The following is a 24,052-nucleotide window of genomic DNA, read 5'->3' on the forward strand; positions in this document are numbered from 1 at the left end:
AATTTCCTTAATCTTCAGAAAGACCACGTGTACTGCTAACAAACTTCAGAAACAGCTGAAAATTCATCTACATAACAGCTCCCACCACAATGAACTTGATCCAGCTAAATCTGTGGTAATGCCCATGGAAACTTATTAATTTTATTTCTGAAAGGACACATGTTGCTACGAAGGCAGAGTGCTTGATTAAACGTGCCAGGGCACAGATGGGTCTTCCTCATTATCTCAGCAGAGCCTCATTGGATGCTCCCTGCTCCATGCTGCTACTGTCTTGAGAAAGCAAGGATAATACCACCACCAGTCACCTATTCTGGTTGGGCAACAGACAGCTGCAACAAACTAGGCCCGAGAAACAAAAAGAACAATGCTACATAGCATTTTCTAACTAAAGCAGCACAGCATGAAAGAATCAGCTCTCAAACCTCTCCTGCTTCTCCAAGCCATTCTACAGGCTACAGAGAAGTACAGATAAAAGTCATTGTACTTTATTAACTGATCACTGAACATTATTTTATTTTGTCGATTTCCTCAAGAATATTATTAGAATATACAAGTTGCTTCAAAACAGGACTATAAGTAGCATCATGGTACTCTAGCACAGTACAAGTCCCAACATGCCCAATTTTTACACTAGAATATATTCTGGAAAAGAAATCCAATTCTAATTTTAAAATCATCAGTGATCGAAAAAAACAGAGCGATGACTAGTAGTTTCTGTGATGCCTAATGACCCTTTCTGTAGAAAATGACAATTTAAAGTAAAGCAAGAAAAGTGTCTAACATAATGCCAAGCACTGTATACTTTTAGATGTGTTTTCTTTGGAAATGCTTATATACTGGTCAAGTTGATCCTTAATGCTCTTTCTGCTAACACTTAGCATGGAATACTTTTTATCTTTCACCATGAGACATGTTTTCCATCACTGTCATGGCTTTATGAATCTGTGTCAATTCATCAGCATATTTTTTGAGTTGGTGACTCCAAAACTAAATACACTATTCTAAATTATAAAAGTGGCAAATGCAGCAAAAATAACATCTCTAATTTAGTTTTTCTATTTCAACACCTAAAAATACATTATCCTTTGGACGTAACATCACTCTAGCAGTGTACATTCAACTGACTGTGGATCAGCCTCACTATAATTCTGTTATCACCATTAGTCATTCCCCGCATACCTCTGTCACTGCACTATCACTTTTAATCATTTCCTATTTCCTTTCTGGTCACCAACAAAAGTGTTCCGAATAGTAATAAAAAAAAAAAAAAAAAAAAACAAACTATTACTAGCCCAAATATTGCTAAAACTAGCTCACTTATGAATACACTTTACTGAAGGTCCGCAACATAATTTAGCAGCCTTCCATTTTCTCAACCAAAATCTCAAACAAGTGCTTATAGGAATCTATGGCATAAAACCCCAGTGCCTGTATCAGCCAATCTAAATCACATTAAAAGTTATACCAAGCCAACTTGGCAACATGTCTCTTCCATCAAGCCTCTTCAGGAATCATTACTTATACTTCCTACTTTCAGTTTTTCATTATTCAATCCTTTTTTCAATCATTCCAATATTTTGCACAGATTGAAGTAAAGATGAAAACTCTGAAAATGAGTTAAAACACTTGGGAAAAGTGTTAAATTTTTTTTGATCTGGTCAAAGGAAAGTTTTTCACTTTTCTCAAAAAGAACTAACAGAACGCCAACTTTTAAGATCTTCATAAGGCATGTTTGAAAATCAGGTGGGTTTTTTGAATGCCTTTCCATTTTTCATAGCATTTGTTATGAAATATGTTCCTTCAGTTATTTGTCATACAATGTTTTATATATTTTTTTAATGTATCTTTTTCTTAAATATATTTACATTCCACATATTGTTAGCTGCATCATCAATCACAAGTGTGATACAGATGTTTAATTTAGTTCATCCTCAGCTGAGGTTTGGCAGTTACATACATCTATTCCATTTCAATCTAACATAACAGGTTAGTGTCAGTATTTCAAGTACATTAACCTGATTCAATACTATCATTAGACTATACCTATTTAACCAAAAATTTCCAGCCTTTTTTTTTTTAATTTTATTTTCTTTCCCATCATCTGGCTTTTTGCAATTCTTACCTCTTACTCTGTATTTTCTCTATTTCCACACTTTTCCTTTGGTTAAACCTAGTTTTCCAACATCACTACGTCGCATTTAGCTTCTCCCTAAAAATGGAGTTGTTTGTTTTCAAAACTAAAAGGGGTCTTCTGTATCAAATGTAGTATTAGGCTTCTCTCTATCATCCACTGAATATTTTATAAACCTCACAATTTTTACTCTATTACCTCAATTTAATTTTGTCTTTTAATTAATTTGACCACGTTTCTTTAGTGAGCAGAATCCTGTCAAACGCTTTTTACCAAGCTATGACTGAGTCTCCATTTCTAGTTTGGATGAACTCCAAATTAACATTTTCAGATTAGTAATATTCCACATGCAATTGAGTCAGGAATTGTTTTCTAGGATATGGAGACATTTTGAAATTACTTTCAGACTAGTTGAATATAGTTTCTACCATGATAACTTGATGTAAAACTTTCCATGATCTCCAGGGTGAAGTATATTTTCTTTCTTAGAAATATATTCTTTCATATAAATAAGCCTTTACAGAACTGTCATTCTGTTTTTGGGACTGATCATTATAAAGCAGACACCCACTGTTACCATTTTGCGCTTCAGTTCTTGCAAGATTTATCCACTGTCACTGGAAGCTTCTCGAGCTACTAGTAGTTCAAACGGTTGAAACTGTACTTGGCATAAAGCATCATTCTCCTCCCCTTCTGCCACTTCAGTTTTCCCCAATATGCTAAATATCGGATCACGTGAGTCGTGTCACTGGGCTTCAGTGTTGCCACAGTGGTATTACATTTGTTAGTTTTCCTCCTTAGTTGCTGAGAAACTTTTAGAATATTCTCTAAACACAGTCTCCATGATAACGCTGTAATAGCTTTACATCAGCATTAAACCATGTTTGTTTAATTCACATTTTACATTTACAGCCCTCGCCCTCACTCTATTCTTGTTTAAAAGAAGAAATATGCCAGAACCATTGGGATAGGCTTGAAAACTGTTCTACTCTGTGGACCTACTGCAACATTCCTTCCAAAACGTTTCCATTTTGCTTAAAGTATGCAGCCCTCCTACTGAGATTGAATTTATATCCCTTGTCCTTCTGCCCGTAAAAATCACTTCCCAGACCACTGATAGAGTCTGCTCTTCTGAACAGATAATTAGGCTGAAGAGGAGCTTAACTATATTTGATGTAATTTTTCCCTGAAGCAGCTTTGATTTTATGCAACTGAACATATTTTCTCTTGGGAATAATTTCTTTGTTAGACCTTTCGCATATCTGTTTAAAGATTTGATTCAATCCTACATTATTTTTTTCCCTTGAATAACTTTGCATATTCCAGTTTAGGACCTTCTTGTATCATTAACTTTTTTTTTCCCCCCCACAGAATTTCATTAGGTGTTAAAAAAAAAAAAAAAAAAAATTAAAAATCCAGAGCATCTTCTCTCAATGCATTTGCAGTTTCTAACTTACATCTTGAAGCTATTCCTCTCCAAATCATTTCCAGATGTCTTTCTGTACATGATAGTAACATATAAATATGAAAAAAAAAAAAATCAAATCACTATTGATTTACAACACAGATAATTAGGGATGAACGTGTAAGCAAAGCTTTCTAATAGAATTCTGTCAATCACTTCCAAGCAGTACTTTCTCATTATGTGTTTGCTGAAACTATATGATGGATCTCTGCTGGTGACATTTGAGTGATAGTGACTTTGATTTCAAAGGAAATGTTTCAGGTTCATTTCATTACCTTGGAAAAGTAAAAGCAAATTTGCCTTATAAAAAGCAATTACTTCTTAGCTGACCAGAGCACAATAGCAATATAAAAAAAGATTTCCTATTCCACTATTCAAATCCTAAACTAGCAAACTAGTGTTTGATTTTGCTTTAAACCAATTTTACCTTGTTTGAATTGCAAAACCATTTAATCTTCATAGAGTAGGTTATTATAATGGAGATCATATTCTATTGGTACAGTACACCAGCCTGGGACAAACAGGGTTTTGTGGTGTGGGTTTTGTTTTGTATTTTTTGTTAGCTAAGGAAGGAATACTTAAAATTGGAAAAACACCCACACCCTTTACATATTCAACATTTTTCTATTTTTTTCATATATACTTACAATAAAAAAGTCTTCGAACTATAATAAACACACACATATATTCATGGCACCATACAGCCAACAATGTTTCAGATGTTATATAAAATACTAGATCTCATTCAGTTAACTGTTCTCCTTCCACAACGAGTGTAGGAAGATCCATGAAAAATAGGAGTGGAATGCTTAACTTCTGTGGTTTCTACAATGAGTTGTATAAATTCTTCCTTTGTTCCCAAGCTTGATAGCCATAAATCACAGCTACTTACATGGTGATGAAGGTATAACATTTAAAGCAGGTTCAATCTAGAGAACTCTAACTACAACCATTTCAGGTAAAAGTAATATCAAAAAAATATCTTCCAGGTTTAAACAGAAATGAAGAATATTGTATTTTCTGTTACTTCTAAGTCATGTCTAGCAATTTAATTATAGAATTTCCTTGGAGATGTCAACATGAGTTTACTGAGCATCACCACAGCACTCCACAGCAACTTCTACTTTAAAGTCACTTTGGAAAATATATCGATCAATATGCAATTATAAGCATCAGCAACAGGCATATCATTCAGCAAGTCTAACCAATTAATTAGAAAGAATGGAAAGAAAATCACAATAAGCTTCCATATTTTTTGATCATATGTTTAAAAGAGATTAAAATAAAATCCCTACTTATCTCTGTAATCAAGCATGTCCAGATGTATATATTATAGGTAAGAATCACAATTTCAGAGCTTTTTAAGGCCCTTCAGTCGAAATAATCTAAAATCAAAATGCATAAATTGAAAACAAAATGAAGTGGAGAAACCATGAAATCAATGGTAATACAAACTGAAAGTTGCAGAAAATGTTTTAGAAAAGAAGCAACATAAAATATCTTGAGCTAAAAGCAGAGTATTTATGCTCTGCATCTGAGTGGGAGATGTGTACCAACACGTTAGCAACCGGAAGAATTGTTCTAAAGATTTTAAAAGATAATTCCAACATAATTTATGCTTTTAAAAGGCGATGTAGAAGAATATCTAGCTTTGACTTTTGAAAGAGGCATTTAACATAAGCAGGCACTTCATTGTTAAGGAGTGTATGATGCTGGAGATTAACACATAATCGTTGCACTCGAGGAAAAGGTTAAGAAGAAACCACACTTAAGTGCAAAGAATTAAAATATTTCAAACATTCCCCTGAACTTAATAAAGCCTCTCTCTCCTGGGTACTTTTTGCACATGATGCATACTGAGAGACCACATTAAGGTTGAGTTTATGATCTGATGACAGATACGGTTAAGTGTTATCTTGAACTTTAAATGATTCAGTTTGCCTCTGTTACTAGGCTGGAATAATTTCCTGGCCACACAGCAGCCTTCCTATTAAGGGCTTTCCCTTACTTCAGAGGGGAAAGTACTGGATCTTTTTCTTGGTAGATGGGGCAAATAAAAAAAAAAAAAAAAAATGCAAGTTCCCCTGTTTATTCCTCAAAAGACCCAAATTCAATTTTTCTTTTTTGGCATCTCTACAGAAAAAACATGTTTCTGAATAAAGTTCTTTTCCAAAAAACTGATTTGTGATGGCACAAATTCCCTTAAATTATAACTTCTAATAAATTCTAGACAAGATTTCTCTATAGATAAGAAAAATAATATGGATCTTTTGTTATAAAGACTTAAGAAAGATTTTTAACATACCCAAGTCCTTCCTGCAATTGCTATCACTTCTAATTGAATACTCCAAAGCAATAGAGCAAAAATGGTTACATTCATCCAGATTTGTCTGGATTCCATGCCACTGACATATGGTGGTATACAAGGCAACAAAGTCCTTTCTATTTTCACACAGGATGTGGTTATACCCTGAGCAGAGCATACAAACAGAGCCTAAATCTGTGACTGAGGAGATGAAACGAGGGCATAACTATGGTTTCTGCTTCAAGCAGCAGAGCTGAGCTGTCTTACCCATTTGGACAGACCCATTTGTTCCTCCCATGATCTATGCTTCTCAGATTCTTCAGTTCAGCTGGCATCCTATGAGCAGCTTCCTTTGTTTTGCCTCCCCCCTGAGAGGCTGGGCTGAGACCGCTAAAGAATAACTCTGACAGGGAAAATGCGAGTTTGAAAACAGGCTGGGACAACCCTCAAGAACGTGTGACCTGAGAAAAAGATGATGTTTTGTCTTTTACTCTGACACCACAAGTGATTTTTCCCAAAACTCATTCCTACACCAGAAATCTTTCCTTTTCCTATGGCAATAAAAAATGCATTTATATTTTCTGCATAGCCTTTCACTAAGTAAATATGGTGTTTCTATTGCTAGTAGTAGGTTTTTTATTAAGCTCACAATGCAACCTTCAGGACCCATTGGACTTTGCTGGGGTGGCCTGGAGCTATGCTTCCTCTTGTTTTGCTGCAGCAGCACTGTCTTCAGACCTAATAATTATTACCCTTTTTTTTTTTTGCAGCTTTTATTTTCTTAGTACAACTGTAGAGTGTGCCATCTACATATACACATATATGTATATGTATGTATATATATTAACTGATACATAATAGCAAGCATTTGGTCTGTGTTGGATGAACTATCTATATGACCTTACAATAAAAATCTGGGAGAACAGGCATGGAATGAGAGCTAAGGTCTTGAAAGCACAGGCACAGGATGACATAGGATGTCTCATGGCTACAAACAACTTACCAGTGGTCAGTTTCTACTCAACTAAGAATGAAGTCTTGGATGAAACCAGTTATAGCTAAAACAAATCCAACAGGTGCAAAATACACCACTTCTAAAAAGCTCAGATATAATAAGGAACTAAAGACCAATGGAGAAAGAACAAGCAAACAGACTGTGCTGGTGATCACAGAAAACTAAATTCAAGTGTATCTAAGTTTTAAGAGGAAGAAACAATCCATGTTGTGTCCCTCCAGCTAAGGACTTGGGAGGCTGAAAAATTATCATAACCCATAGACCAAAAATTACCACAGAAAATTTTAATTGACAAAAGGTATGTTCACACTTCTCTATAACAAAACCTAAACTTAGCTGAGTAGAAAATTTGAATTTTAGATCATCAGAACGTGAAAGGAGAAAATATACCTCACCAATGTTTTGTAAAGAAAGACAACTTTTGAGCATGTCAGCTAGTAAACTGGCAGTGCATAATACAGAGTCTGAAGTAAAATCATCAGCAACATAGTGCCATATAAAGAAAGATTAAAAATATTTCCATTTAAAGCAACATTATATTAGAAGTCAACAAATTATTTACTTTCCTACAGAGATGCAGACAATCCCTTCCACTGAATGACATATGCTACAAAGCCAAGCAGAGATGAAGTAACACTGTCCTTGAATCAAAATAAATGTCAAATGAAATTGTACATCACCCTCATGAAGAGAAAAAAAACAAATTATGACCCTCATATATAAATATTAAATGAGGGGAACCAGATATTTCTGAAAGAGTGCTGTGCGTAAATCACTGCATAACACAAAATTAGTCCCATGAGATTCAAAGTGATTAAAACCACTTGTCAGCTTTAAAAATATATGAAAGAAACAGTTAAAGCAGGCTGGCTACAATGGAGTGAGGAAGATGCTTCAATTAGAAAAGCATTATCATTACTTTACTGAAGGAATTAAATCTCCACATTAAAAAAATATCATTTTTCCACCATTCTTTCCTGTTCAACAGCATTCCTGTTTCAAACTGATGTCTCCACATTTTCCAGATTCTTTTGATGAGAAATTTGAACATTTTTTCATAAATGTTTTGATTTTGTAAATTGTGATCCTCTCTTCTTAGGTATAATGTCAAACTTCTATTAGAATACGAATGGAAGGCATAATTTTCTACATCAAAAGATATTTTAATTTGTGTTACATAGCAGCTTCCTTCCATTATTTCCAGAGAACAATAGAACCCAATTTTAACCAGGCTATCGAAAACCTCCCTATAAAGAGTTGCTTTATCAGTGCTATGCCTATGAACAATAATTTTCATAAATTAGTTTTTCTGTAATGCCATCATTGTTTTGATTCAAAGCCCTTAATAATTGCATAGGAAAAAAACCCCAAAACCAAAATGCGCACTACAAAGATGGACTACGACAGCAATATAAATGACACTCAAGTAAGGCATGAGTGTAATAAAACAGAAACAGCGAATTCAATGATAAAAGGAGCTCTTTCTACATAAAGTAATGTTTTAGAAGCTATAGTCAACTACAGAGATTTGTGTCAAAGGATCTTAATGATGCTTGTGGATTTCTTGTCAATAAAATAGCTTTAAGAGCAATTCCTCTTTATCAAAGATATATGATTTTCAGCTATGTAAACTATGACACTTCCAGCAGCATAAACATTGCACTAATGTTGGCTGTCAAAAAACATGCTACCAGCTAAAATAAATCAGGGGGAAGAGGCTACAAACACCTAATAAAATTTAAGCCCAAAGATAGAATAATGACAAATCATTTGACATGTTACCAAAAGCACATCTCTATCACTGCAGTTAAAATTCTTACCACCAATGGGTCAGTAAGACTACACGTTCACTGCCTCTCCATGTTCCTTTTTCCTTCTATAATTTCAGCCTGGATTAGAAAACATTTTCCTTAACTCTAAAAAAAAAAAAAAAAAAAAAAAAAGAATTTTCACAATTTTTAAATGTACACTAGATCAAAGTGGTTACGGAGATTCCAGGAATCTCAACACAGTAATGTAGCCACACAATTATATCAGTACCACAGCAGATGTAATAACCTGCTGCAGCTTGAGTAGAATCAGATGGATGCTCATTAAAATCTAGAGTTGAAAGTTCAAAGGAAGAACTTGGAGAAGTCAAGCTGTCCTCAGGTCTGAAACATTTTTTGATGTGACTTAGAGGTGATGGAAAAAATGAATAATCAATTTAAAAAGGGAGAAGAAAAAAAAAAAATCACATCGCGAAGCTAAAGATTAAGGTAAAGCATGTCATAAAGACTCAAAAAAAAAAAAAAAAAAAAAAGGAATTTAGTGCTTCTAAAAAGGAGTCAGATTGACATCATCAGAAACCAAACCCTTTTGTTCCCAGAACAAGCTCAGTACAATCAGCACTAGAAAGCAAAAACTCCAGCCACTGACCAGCCATGCAGCATGCAGCTAAACCCAGACCTGGCAGGGGCAACCTTCCCACAGGGATAAAAGACAAATTCATTTTCTGTGTCCATCCTCACCTTGTTCTAGTAGTGGTCGGTATGGCCTACTTTATAGATATCCGTACTGAAGAAGAAAAAGGCCACACAAGAGATTCAATAATTATCAATCTACAAGCAAAAGAAGGTATTTTTGTTATATTATCAAACATTGAGAGAACTGTGGATCCAGCTAGTAACCAAAATCCACTAAACCTTACACACACAAGTTATGCACTACCTCCTAATTTCAATGTCTAATTGTGGACAGATATTTTTTTAAAATCCAGGTAACCACATCCTTTAATGCACAAAGGTATCTTCTCTTCTCTACAATGTGGAAATTTCTACGTATAAACTAAACACACTCTAAGCAGTGAGTTTGCTACACAGTGGAGACCCCAATTTTCTCAGTGCTCCTGAAACCGCAGACCTGCACACTCGCTTTTGCATGAGTCGGTCCAGGTGCTGCCACTGTTCTCTGCTTGCTGATTCTCACACACAGTCTTGCACACACATTCACACACACCAGGAGACCGCATCAGAAAGTCAGCCTTTTGTCCCTAAGACTCAGAAACATGAAGTTTCCATTGTTATCTGATAAACGAAACACAGGATCAACCAGACACAACTGACTTGATTCCACAATGCCAGCAAAATAATGCAGCTCTCAGTGTGTTAACTACTACTTGTGATGAGTATTACATTGGAGCACCCGCTGGCAATGAAATAGTCTTCTCTGGCAATCATTTGGCAGCATTGTGCTGCTTCAAATGGTCGTCATCTCCAGCGACCTACTGCAAAAATGAAATGCATTTTCTCCTCTTTTTCACTTTTTCATACAGAACCTCTATGAAATTTGAAAATAATTTATGCATGCTTCCGGTGCCATGAATCCACTCGCTTCCAAGCAAGTATCACAAGCACTGACAGAAATAGAATCCTGGTAATTAACAGTAGTCAGAAAAATAAAAAAAGCCCTGAACTGGGTTGGTTAGTGGTCGTACTGCCAGCTTACAGAGGCGTGAGAGCTGTGAAGACCCAGCCACATTCCCCACTGATGGAAACGGAGTTTAAAATTTACTGGATAACATGTGGCTCTGCTACCTTCCAGTATAACATTTCATTCATAGTTTGCAGCTCTTTGAGATTTTGCAAAGAGATCTTACAGAGGCTGCAATCAAACGTCACTTGTTAGAAAAACCTAAGTCATTAATAGTGTTATATAAACACACAGAGCCAAGTTCCATGTCAGAGAACAGCATTAACCTCTTATATAAGCTCTTTAGTATTTTGGAAGGCATGATTACCAAACTATGGTAGATTACCGAGTTACTGATAAATATCACACACTTCAAAATTGTCTTACAAGACCAGACAGATTATTAAAATCTTTCTATAAGTTACATTGATATATCATTATAAGTTATATTGATATCTCATTGATATCCTACAGAACAGATAACTTAAACTAAAAAATGGGAGAAACAGGATTTTCTGATTATACTTAGCTATTTTTCACTTTAAAAAATGTTTAAACCCAAATCACTTTCTGCAGCCAAGTCTTCCTTCCCTGCTTCCTGCATTTATTTATTAGCATTGAAATAAACAGTTATTTTAAAATACAGGGTTTTTATTCTATAAACAGTCGGTTCCAAATACAAAGTCCTATAAATATTTGAAAACACTCAAGCACAAAAAAGGCCTTTCATAATAAAAAGGGTTGCAATATCTATTTTTTTTCTTCTTTTACAAAGGAAATACTATGACGCTTGCATGAATTCACAATATTCATGTTATTACTTGCAAAAACATGCATGAAACTTAGAATCTGAACATGCTTAAATTCATTTACTATTTTGTTTTCTTATGTAGTGTACAGATAACTGGCTTGCTTTCTGTGAAATTTCTGTTAGACATCCATGTTCATTTAAGCTTTTTGTATCTCATACTGTGTAACTAACTAACATGCATTTATTACACCCATGTTCAATACTCAAATGTTGCTCTATAGTTTGCTTGAAAGCTCCATGTACAGTTCTTCACAGCAGTCTGCCACTGCAGAAGGGAAAAACCCAAGGCCTGAGCTATGTAATGTCTTCTCATGCAATAAAGCCCAAAGAGACCAAATGGCCAAGCACACTCTCTTGGCCTCAGATCTTCTTGGCCTCAGACACTACAAAGACTCCTTACTGCAGATTCCAGTGTAGAAATTTGACTTCTTTCCTACCCTTGCCATGATGAAGTATCTGTATTTTCTCCCAGCAGCTTGGTGCCAGGCATGATGGACTGATTTCAAGGGAGTTGTATAAGAGGTGGCAGAGAAGGGACAAGTCAAACACTAGACAACTTGCATGCAGGCTTAAAAATTAAATTAATTCCCCTTGTGTTGCTGTTAATAAAAAGGAAACATGTGCCACCATAAACATGAAGAGGTCTGGGAGACTCTTCAAGGGCATAATTTTCAGGGTCTAGAAATGAAACTGAAGGAAAGGAACTACTACTACGGAGGACCTCATTAAAGTCAAGCTTGCTCAAAATAGCTGGAGTGTCAATGAAAAATACCTTTAAAAATTATTTGCTGTATAAACAGACTACTTTTGGGCACAATTAACTCTGATTATCCTCTGCTGAGGAATATGTGTGAAACTCTAGGCTGTAGAGCTCTTCCAAACCATTAAGACTGTCAGCAGTGGTAGGTTTCACTCTACAACATTTACAAACATATATAAATTGAAGTTTTTTTCCAAGGTGACCTTCAACTGCAATGGCTTGCCTTTTTACTGTATACAGTCTGCATCAGATAGAGATAACATCCTACATTCAGCATCCTCCATCAGCATAACTGATATCCTCATCATATATAAATCCTCATAATGAATAAAGCAGCATACATTTGAGGGATTGGAAATTATGTGATCCTCTAAATTAAGGACTGGACTTATAATACCAACGCCAAACAAAGGATTTTGCCAAAATCCTCATATTATTTTGACTGTCGTGTTCTTTGGTATATACACACACACAACTTCATGTGGTAAGAGCCACACAAGCCACAAGTCTGCCATAGTTAAGACCTCTTTCCAAAAGAAAACAGTCATCAGCCTCCTACCAGAACTAATACAAACTCAAGTTCTACATAGATGGTATAAGGGTATATAGCAAGCTATTTGAAAGTTGTTAGTACTGTGAAATAGGGTATTGAAATAAATGCATGCAAAGCACAGAAGCGGGTAAAAGAAGCACAAGTTCCATTTGTGCTTCTTTACACAACTCAGTAGCTCCAAGAGTGCCTTTCAGTATGCATGGCATCCAGTGTAACAATAACAGACACTAAGGAAGGATCCATATGAAACAATGTCCGAGGCAAGCTCTGACAGAAAGATGGCCTTTCAAATCATATAATACAGTCATATTACCTTTTGTAAACATATATTTTTCCTCTAATTGTTTTTCATTTTATAAATTAAGTTCTGAAGATGGAAAACATATTCAGGTAAATCAGTTTGATAAGGGAATGTTTACTGTATTATGATAAAACAAAGGTGCTGACTCACTGTTTCAGCTTCAGTAGGAACATTTTAAAATTGATTATATTGATTACAGCAAAACCAAATTTTCATTCAATCGACTGCATTCTTGTATTGGATAAGAGAACACATTTGGCATATATTTGGGATGTGTAACTGCATTTATTACAGTCTCATCTTTATTATGCACTTGATTTGTATAAGTTCTCAGAATTATGGAAAATACTCTGATGTATTCTTCTGTTTTGAAAAGATGCAGATTGCATGTGCATGCAGACTAGTGCTACAGCTGAATTTCTTCTAGTGGATGACAATACACGTGATAAAGGTCAATTATCTTCCATTCTTGGATGCTTTGTTATTTCTAAAATCATTTCTTTCCCAGGGTTTTCTAAGTATTGGTTTAACAAGACTCTTTAAATATTAAACATACCAAAATATTGATGGATTAAATGAGGCCTAGTTTCATAATCATAATGTACAGTGTTTAGTGCACAATGTTTTCCTTGACTGTGTTTAGTACTAGCTTCTAAGAGGATAGCTTGCATTTTAAAATAGACTCAGTTTCATTATCATAGATGTTTTCTGCTTTTTGAAAACATTTTGTCATTCAGATATATTTTTTTTAATTTCCCAGATACTAATCCCCTGGTGGGATAATCTCATACCAATCCATATGGGGAAGCAGTTTTGCAGATCAACAAATCCTACCATTATTTGATTTGATCTAAGAACAACTTAATTGAAACAACACAAAGTCATTAAGAATGGTTCTTAAGAACATCCTAGTTAATGTAAATGACAGACAGTTTAAAATAATGAAAATGTTGTTATGACCAATAGATGAACCCATTCTAATATTAAGTAATTCCAGGATTTTCTTACGTATACAATACATTCTGGTTAGTCACAGGTAACAGTTTTGTATCAAAGGAAATGAACTGTTTATAACAACTGCGCTGCACACAGTGTAACATACATATATACAAAGTATGAGAAACTCTGTTAAAAAACAGGCACATGCCATAATGCAGGTAAAGTCCTGAGGCAATGAAAAATCTCCTCAGAGATATTATGTTGAAGTGGTTTTCATATCGATATATACACCCAAAAATATTATTTTGGGTTATAAACATATAAATAATGAAACTGCAGTGACTCATCTAAAAAAAAGAAAAAAAAAAAAAACCAAAAAAAAAACTGCACAAGCTTGAAGCTTTTATTGCCTTTGCAATTAAAACAGGTCTTTAGGCTGTCAGCCAGCATTAGAGAGACTTAAGACAGAAATTATTAGGCTACTGAAATATATTCAAAATCACAAAAAGGTCTAATTCAGATGCCTTCTAGTCTTCTGATGTACAAATATGTTACCGAGTTACTTCATGTCTTGCTGCTTCTGAACAAACTGTGGGTGAAAAAAGAAATTTCCTACCTACACAAAAGAACAGATTTTAGCGCTAGGCCTTTAGGCAGTCAAAGCTTTGAAATTCTCATTATAGACTAGAGGTTAATTTCTTGTGGAAGCACATTTTTTTGGGGTAGAGGGGGAAAGGTAAAAAAAAAATAAAATAAAAGATGATTTCCTGATGAGCTTTTTCTTAAATCCTTCAAGGTAGAAGAAACTGCACACCATTTCACTTTTATTTCAAAAATAAAAAAAAACCTACGCTTGCAAAGGAGAGGAAATCTATGCCCTGAAAAATCCTCCAGTCAAAAAATCTGGACAGTTGTTCACTCTTCTACTGAACATAATGAATCGCTACACTCACAAGAGTAACAATACCCCATTGCAATTCACTTTTTATTTTTAAACAGCTTTGTTGACACTTTCTGAAAACACTCATACAAACAAGTTTTTCTTCATGAATATCTACAGAAGAATGTCAGAGTTAGTTCTATTTACAAATACTCATGACCAAAAATACTTGCATAGCCTACAGCATTTGCATACTCAAGGAGGATTAGAAACAGGATCCCACAATGTATCCAGGCAACTACACCTAACAGGATATGGAAAACTATGAATTATCCCCGAATAGCTGGGAATAAAATTCCAGAGTTAAAATTTCATAACACTGAACTGACACATTCAACTCTCAAAGCAAATGAAATCAAGGGCTAAAATCATCAACTAACTTGTTTTTGGCAAATAATCCTCTCAGTCCAGGCATTTTTCTTTTATCTGCAAATAACATGATAACACAGGTAAGTTGTTTTGCAAGTTAGAGAAATTGCTTGCTGCTCCCGAGTCATAGCAGTGAGTTTTTGTTCTTGAGACAACAGTAAGCCACAAGTTGGTGTGTTCCATGCATAGAAACGATGAATCAGTCTTTCACATTTCTACTGATTGATTTTCTACACAACAGGTATACTGCTCGTTCTTACCACCATTTCTCTGAGAATGTCTCCTTAACTAGTAAAATCTGTTTGCCATTTATTTCATTTTATTCGCTGATCTCCTGGACCAAACCACATGTTATATATCAACATAATTTGTGCTCAAATTCCAACACAAATTTTACACGTGTTTCAAACATAACTGTTGAGATTACCTGATCTGGTCCATAAATTTTTTAACTGGCATATCATATGCACTGAGTTTTCATAGTTCTCCATTAAATCTAACAGTTACCCTACCTTTGGATGCTTCCACTCTATTGAAAGAAGCACACAGCCAGGATGGCCCTATTGACATCTGGCTGACACATCAGATTGCTCACCAGCTGAAGCATATTCTGTAGAAACAGTATTTGCCAAGACATCTTGGCCAGAGGCCAGGCCATCTCTAATGGAGTATGACTCACGATGTAGACCACCTCTTGGACGGTCAATATGCTTAAGAAGGCTTGAGAAAAGTAAACACTATTTTACACTGGTTTCTCCTTTTATTTTCTCCCCATTTACTACTGCTCTCTTTCCATCTTTGGAAAGCCATTTACAAATTTACCATTTGATTCTTGCTCAGATCAAAAACACACTGAGATTGACAAAGTTAAATGCCTCCCAGGCCTCTTTTTTCAGTTACCACAAGATCTTTCTGAGGAAAATAACTGCTAAAGCATGAACACCTTAAATTTCTGAGCTACTCACTGACAGGTGACGGTAATGCTTTGCTGGTTTTACCTTTAGAGTTTCAAATGTCAGTTGGACTTTAAATTCAAAAAAAGCAGGAAAGAACAAATTGAAATATTTTCATATACTTTCCTTGGTATTTTTAACATACTTTTCTCACTTTACCTTAATAATACATCATCCTCTGAAATGCTTGTTTGTGTAGATTTCCAATTCACAATCAGAATGGGTTAATGTTTAACATCACACTATAGTCTTTATGAAAAGATATGACAAACATATTCCTAAAAAAAAAAAAAAAAAAAATCAGAACTATGCTCCTAATTAAAGGGCAAATAGCAGCAAGTTGTTTTGGCAAGACCCACTAGTGTTACTGAAGATGAAGCAGTGCTAAATTGTAATGGTTCAGAATCAGTTCTTTCATACGATACATTGTCTTTGCTTCTTTGAAGCAACACAGTTGATTATCCTTCACCTGTGTTATCTACACTTTAAATCTATTAAAATTTGAGGGAAATATTAACAAGAAAATAGTTATTCCTTACTGGAATAACTGAGGATACCACCTTGTCAACACCATGGGAAGAATTCATCATTCTATTTAGGCACCATGACATTCAAAGCAATAGGATTTTATTTTTATTATCTAGATGAGTAACGAGACTAGTTTCTCATTAATACATACATAGGGTCATGAAAATACATGTGGTTTAAAATTTTACATATTCTTTAATAAAAATCACAATCCACTGATGTCTGTGACATCGCAGCTGGTTACTGTGGGGATGCTCACAGTGCTGCAAATAGAGGATTATTACAGCACGTGAGGGGAAAAAACTGCAGGAATAGATAAGCTGTAATAAGGGTAAAGATCCTTTTAGTTGTGAAAAAGCTGTATAAAAAACAAATGTGAAGAAAATAGGCTGCATGTGATACATACTGACATAATTGTTTAATCACACTGTTTTGTACAAGGTTCATTCAAACAAGAGAGTCTGTGTTACGGTAAAACAACTGGGGGTTTAGTGGTAGTGACAAAGGGTCAAATCATTCACTGTTAGGAAAATACTCTTACCTTTCAGTTCATCCTGCAAGGTTTCGATATTTCATAGCAAGAAATCACTTTTCAAGTTCAAAGACAAAATTAATTAGATTTAGAGCCATTTTTAACATTGAGAACAAAATGTAACCATATCTATAATTCAGACTGAGTTACAATTTCTGCAAAAGTTACATCTGGGTAGGTTTTCCATCTAGTTTATTTCTCGATTTGTATTTACCAGTTCATATAACGAAGTGTGTGTAATCATAAAGGAAATCTTGAAAGGACTAATTTTTATCTCACTCTGTTATAGTCAATTTTCAGAAAACTCAACAAAATTTCTCTTACTCTCTTTGGGTAGAAAAGAGGTATAGATCACCTATGCTGATTCATCATCCAATCTGATGATCCACCAATCCAGGGAGGTTGTAAAGATGGTATTTTAAATTCACTGTCCCTTCCAAGCAGATGACCATCATATAAAAGAACCTCTACTTCCCAAAGGGCAATGCAACAGATCATAAAATAAGGCAACTGCATCCCTATAAAGTACCATTTTCCCTAGGGACATAGACTGATTGATCAGTTGATTAATTACAGTTATTAAAGCAGAATATCCACCCTTTGCCTTGTCACATCTCATTTACAATCTGGTTGTTTTGACAGGCAAAATCATTTCACATAGATTTTTGTTTGAGAGGCATATTTTTGTTGCAGATGTGAGGATAAAAGCCAAAATATAAAGCGCCACAGCAGAATCCTAAGCTAAACAAATAGAAGGGGTTTTAGATGTCAACAGCTACGTTCACAGTATCAGTCACAAATTAAAAGGATTATCATTGTTATGGAAATCGGCGACAGCAGTATGAAGTTATTTAAGGTTTCCTACACAAAGCTCAGAAACAGAAATCCTTTTCAACAAACGGTGCTACCATCCATAAACAATTATTAGAGAGAATTACTCAGATAAAGCTTTCCTTCAGGTCTATGGGGCTTTTGTTGTTGTTATTCTTGTGTGCTTTTCTGTTCATGTGATTTTAGCACTCAGTCTTGTTTTTTACTGGGTAAAAACAGTGAGAAATATTTCCCTGAATTTTTATGATTATTGAAGTTTTGATTGCCTTTGATGTTGAACACTTAGCAAATTCAGAAAAATGTTAGCTCAGAACTCATTGAAGACTAAGAAGTTTCTATTGCTGTCAAAGCACCTTTACATCAAGCTCCGTTTAACCTGGCCTTCCTCCTATGCAAATGTGATGTCCAAAGTGACCTGAATCCCTGCAGTGTTTGTGATAGACAGTAAGCTCTTACTTATGAGATTTCATGGAAATGACTTATTTATTCCACTATTTTTTTATGCCTATTATCTTCCTTTGGAATTCTGCCAACAAATTCCAATGCCCTGTCTGCATTTTTAAACTATGTTAACAAATAAACAAACGAATTTAGCCAAAGCTGAATTCACAAGCTGACAGCCTTCCACAAAGATGAGAGGCTAGGTGTCCTTTTGGGCCTCTGTCTGTTAAAATCACTCTTTTCATACCATTGAGTGTGTAAAAGTCCATGTATTGATTACTACCAGCAGCCTAGACATTCCAGTTAGAAAGATGACTATCTTTTGCTAACCATTAGTGATGTGTGTATCACAAGTGAAATGATTTAAAAGACTAGTAATTATCATATGGTCTCCAGATATTTTAACATTAATCAAAGCACACATGACTAAACATGAAGTTCAAATTCGTCATTACTTTATGTCATGTTTGCTGCAATGGTAAATCTCACTATCAACACTCCTCCTTTCATCCAGTTATTGTAATCACTTAAGACCAACATGACCACCAAAACTTAAGAAACTAAAAGGGCAGTTAAAAAATGCCAGCAGGTTCACTAAAGGGAAAAGAAGTTCTACTGTGAGAGACTCTTCACAGAAGCAGTTATATTCTTAGCCACCTGTCCTACATTTAAGGATGAAGCTGAAGCATTTGTTCCTTGTGTGACTATGAATGAGACAGTATCACACAAGAAAAATTCTCAGAGGACCAGAACAAAAACTATTTAAGTCTTTAAAAAAAACAAACTCACACCAAAACTCACCTAGTTCTGAGACTTCCTGAGTAGACACAGACTCTACTGCAGCAAATAGAACACTACATTTACATTCTCCCAGCCTCATTGTCTACTTCACAAACAAACTAGCAGTTTCCTTTTCTATTTGATGGCAAGAAATACTCTCATACAAGCCACATTATAATGTTCTCATCATACAGTGATAAAAACCATCACTGCAACAGATACCCAAATTACATCATGTTGCTCCAGGACAGACTCAGCCTGCCACAGCTTCACCAGGGGAGTGTGGTAGCCTGCAAGAAGGAAAATAGTTGATCTTTGAGATTTCCTTTCTCATTCAGCCTCAAAAAAATAAAAAAAAAAAAAAAAAAAAAAAAACCCAAAACACCACCAGAAATATAAAATATTCCAGACCATACAAAGGCACCAAGCAATACTATGAGCAAAGAGTAGAGAGAGATTAGGATGCTTATACTAATTGTGTTTAACATTTCAACATTTTGTAAGCCATGGGGCAACTGAATCATCCTGTGAAATTATGGTGGTTAGGATATATTCCCAAAAGTATAAACATTTGAGGCTGGCAAGTTCTTTACTTGTATTGCCTCAGGCACCAATAGGTTCATCCTTTGCATGGCTAAAGTTGGGATTTCTCAAGATCATGGAAAGCTTACGATGCCCTTCAAGAAAAAAAGAACAACAACAAAACCAACCTGCTTTTGCAAGATAACTTTTCTAATGTAAAAGAGTCTGGATTTTGGGGGTTTGGTTGTTTGGGTTGTTTTGGGTTTGTTTTTTTTTTTGTTGGTTTTTTTTTTTTTTTTTTTTTTTTTTTTTTTTTTTTTTTTTTTTTTTTTGATATTTTTGGGAGTAAGATTGCTCTTTCTTAATGATTAAATTGGGGGTGAAAAGCCAGGTTAGCAAGGCAGGGGTTGCTGAGGGCAAACCCGTACTCACCTACAAGTTTGATTCACCTTTGCAGACAGAAATCCATTAGGTGGTACAGAATACTATCCAAGGGAAATGATTAAAACAAAATTATGCAAACAAGATGGCAAATACTTCTTTTGGGACTAGAAGAAGGCTGTATCGTTCGGCTACAGTAACAAGACGAAAACAAAGAACTGAAGTAAATAAGAGCAAAGATTATTGTTATAGACAATTCATAACCCGTAAGTGTCACGGTGAGGACTAAATGAGTCAAATAAGCAAAGACAAGATATATGGTGGATGGAGGACTCAGGAGAGACACAGTTATGTCCTCTCACCAATTTGAAGACCTATAGTGAATAGGATCTTTTCACTGAAAAGGCAAAAAAAACCCCTATTTTCTTTTTATTATATTCTATTTTGGGAGGGAACAAAATGGTTAAGTTACAAAGAATGATTTATGTGATACCAGACTGGAGTGGAAACTGCAGTTACATAGCTTCTTCACTGACCAGATGAATAACCTTGAGCAAGCAATGTTATCTGTGCATTTATCAATAAACAAATAGTTTATTCCAAGTTCTTTGAAGCAGAAGCTACCTTTTATGCTTCTGTACAGCTCCTAGCACAGCAGTCTCAGATGGGCTTGGCACACCACACCGTAATTCAGTTCATCAATATCAATAAAGACAGAACCTGTGGAAACAGGCCATAAGACCAAGAGTTTCAAATCATTCATGCGCAATTTTAGCGGATCTTTTCTTCTTTCATTTTGTCTACATAACTAAAGAAGTTACAGTACAACACGTGCTAAAAGATCCCTCCAGCCAAAGAAAGAAATTTGGGAGTTTTTATTTATAACATTCCAAAACATAGAGCATACTGCAGGCTGACAAAAGCATACAAGGTGATTCATGTCAGCAAAGGTATGTCCTTCAGAAGTCACTAGCAGGAGTGATATTATTCCTATTAAACTGTTAAGCACAGAAAGAACTTCAGATACCAACAATTTACCTTTCTCCCACTTACACCTTTTCATCCCCAGTGTCAAGAAACATCCCCAATATCAAGAACTTCTGGTTCACTCCATGGGTTATTTCCCCAGAAAGTCACAAGAAGAAAATTTCTGTAGGGTTGATTCTTCAATTGTCAAGCCAAACGAGGGACAATCACAAGAAGCCAAGAAATCTGCAATATGGAATGCTACAGAGTTCTGAAGGTTGCCTGTCAGTTCAAGACACGGGACAGAATAATGAATGACACAGAAAGTTTGTTTTCACTCCAAGGGGGCCAAGAATTCACTCATTGTTTGATTGCCATTTCAAGAAAGGATCCTCTAAAGAGAAGGATCCTATTAAAAAGTGTGGAAATTTAAAATAGTTAAAGTAACAAGGTAGCTCATTGCATTTATGAGCATACCAACTAATTCTTATGCAAAGCCCATTTGTTTGGTTTTGCAAACCAGAGAAGGAAATGTGCTGTTTCATGTTTAATTTACCTTCTATAGGACACACAGCTTCATACCTGTCACAGGTTTGGTATTAAGTAACCAACAGTGTAGATGATATATAAGGGATAATAGCTCCCCTATGATTTGTCTGCTCAAAAGGAATTTTAGCTGGAAGAGAAGACTAAACAGAACTGGAGTAACAGATGGGGAACTGTATTTGAAGTCAATTATTTTGTTATGTTGAGGCCCTGGCCAGAATTCAGATCCTGAGCAAACCATGTCTATCCAGCATCCCACCTCTTACTGATTGCTGGGAAAGGATTCAGTAGTAGAAATATAATGACCTAATAAAATCCTGAATGGAATAAGGGAGAAGTTAGATCTCTAGTAGAACTGAAAATCCTATGTGAATTTAGACAGTGACTGGGAATTGCTTAAACACAGATAAGTTATCAGTGAAATAAGATAGAACTTGGTCAAAAGTAATGCCAGAAATCTGAAACAAACTTCATGCAAAAACACTTCATGCAAAAAATTAAATCAATAAAAGGATATTTTTGTTTCCCCCATCAACATTGGCATCAAGTATTGATGCTAAACCAAAAGGAAACAGAAGAGTCGTATGTCCAATACATAACTGAAGAGATCCTTAACACAATACTGGTAGGGTCCATAACTCATTACTGGTTAGATTAATATCTTATCAATTGACACAGGAACAAATTAGTCGTAAGGTAGAGCTGAGCAGTCAATGCTTGAAGCTTAAGCTTGGGCTGCAACCCAAGTACTTTTTATTGCCTCCAAGATGCAAATAAGTATCCCTACATGCTGGCATGCTGTGGAAGTAGCACTCATTCAGGGCATGCTTCAGGATCCTGAATGCCCTTCAAGGTCGCACTGTGTCTGTGCTTTAACACAATTCCTAGAAAAGTGATCCATGAATACAAAGGGGCAAGTAATTGAACTAGCCACCTGTAAATGCCTCACACCAGTCTGGTCGAAAAATGGTACTGAGATAAATACATCTGTGGTGGCAGACATCAAGCTCAGTAAAAACTCCTTGAAGAGATAACACTCAGCATAACCTTCTTCTGAGCTTCAGCCACTGTTAACTGGTGAAGAAAGCTGAGAAATTGCTTTTAACTACTTTTTTTTTTTTTTTCTATGGCATACCTTCTCAAGATTACTTTGAAAGAGGGTTTTTCCAGACAATGCTGTACAGGTACATCAATGGTCCTTCAGGAGTATGCAAAGCAAATTAAACACCTAACATTTCTTACACCACTTGAATTTTGTGCAGAAATCAAATGTGTACTCAGATGCCTCTAAAACTGCCTTCAGGCCACGTAGTTATAAACCAGTCACACTTGCCTGACACAATCTAACAATTACCCAAGAAAAATTATGTACAAAATGAGAAAAAATTGCTATTCCTACTTGGAGCATAAGTACAATGCATGCTTCTCAGTTACCTGGCTCTGAAACTGGTCATCTCTTGCTGTCAGATATTCAGAATGCAACAACACTACCTTGTAATAACTGAAAGCTGTTTGCTGCACTTTCATTCAGACTTAATTAATTTCAATTTTATTTCAAAGCTTATAATGTAACATTTTCCTTCTGGAAAGACTTCCTGCTCTTTTCTGGTTTTATAGGTATCCTGTTCACAGTTTGAAATTAAGTTTTCTTGAGCATCTCAGGTCTCTAGACAATGCTATAGGTGAAAGAGTTTCAGTAATTTATATTTGGGTTATGAAAGTTTGTACTGCAGGGGGGAATTATCGTGGTAACACATGGGATGAAACATAGATGCGCCTTGTCATACTTTTCATGAAAATGGATGGTGAGCAGATGAGCCCCCATTCTATTATTGCTTTGTTATATTTTTACTGATTACAAACAAACAAACAAACAAAACAAAAAACAAACAGCAACAAAAAAACCAAACCAAACCCCCCCATTTGTGAAATCTTAACTCTGTCAAGATGGAATAAGCACTATTACAAAAAGTACTGCTCACAGGCACTTATGCAAATGGCTAGAGAAAGATGCTACAAGAATAAAGGTGTTTGGCTGGGTTGGCAGAGAGCGATGGAAGCAAATCATGTTCTCACACTTGTCTCAAAGCCTCTCTCCCTTCTTACCTGCTCACTAGTGCCTGTTAAATGTAACAAGGGTAAATAACACTCTGTAACAGACTTCTCTGCTTGCCTGGAGAAAACATGCTGATCCTTAGAAGACAAACAGAACAGATATCACCACCCACAAGTTTCTGCAGAAGTTAATGGAGAAGGAAGAATGACACCTAGGAAATGCTGGATGGATGAATACCCTTATCAGGGTGACACATAGCAATGTAAAGTTCTAGATACCCTCATCAGAACCATTATGTTAAGGAGCATATACAAAAAAAGAGCTCCAGATCTCTTCCTCAGTGCTTCGAAAAGCACTTTTCCTACATTACCATTTATTTAAATGCATCTGGACATGTTGATAACAAATACATCGTGCACATGTTCCAAATAAATGGCACAACCAGACCATACACAGCTAGACAATATGTCCATTTTA

The sequence above is a fragment of the Strigops habroptila genome, chromosome 8 (genome assembly GCF_004027225.2).
Source record: "Strigops habroptila isolate Jane chromosome 8, bStrHab1.2.pri, whole genome shotgun sequence".
Taxonomy (NCBI): Eukaryota; Metazoa; Chordata; class Aves; order Psittaciformes; family Psittacidae; genus Strigops; species Strigops habroptila.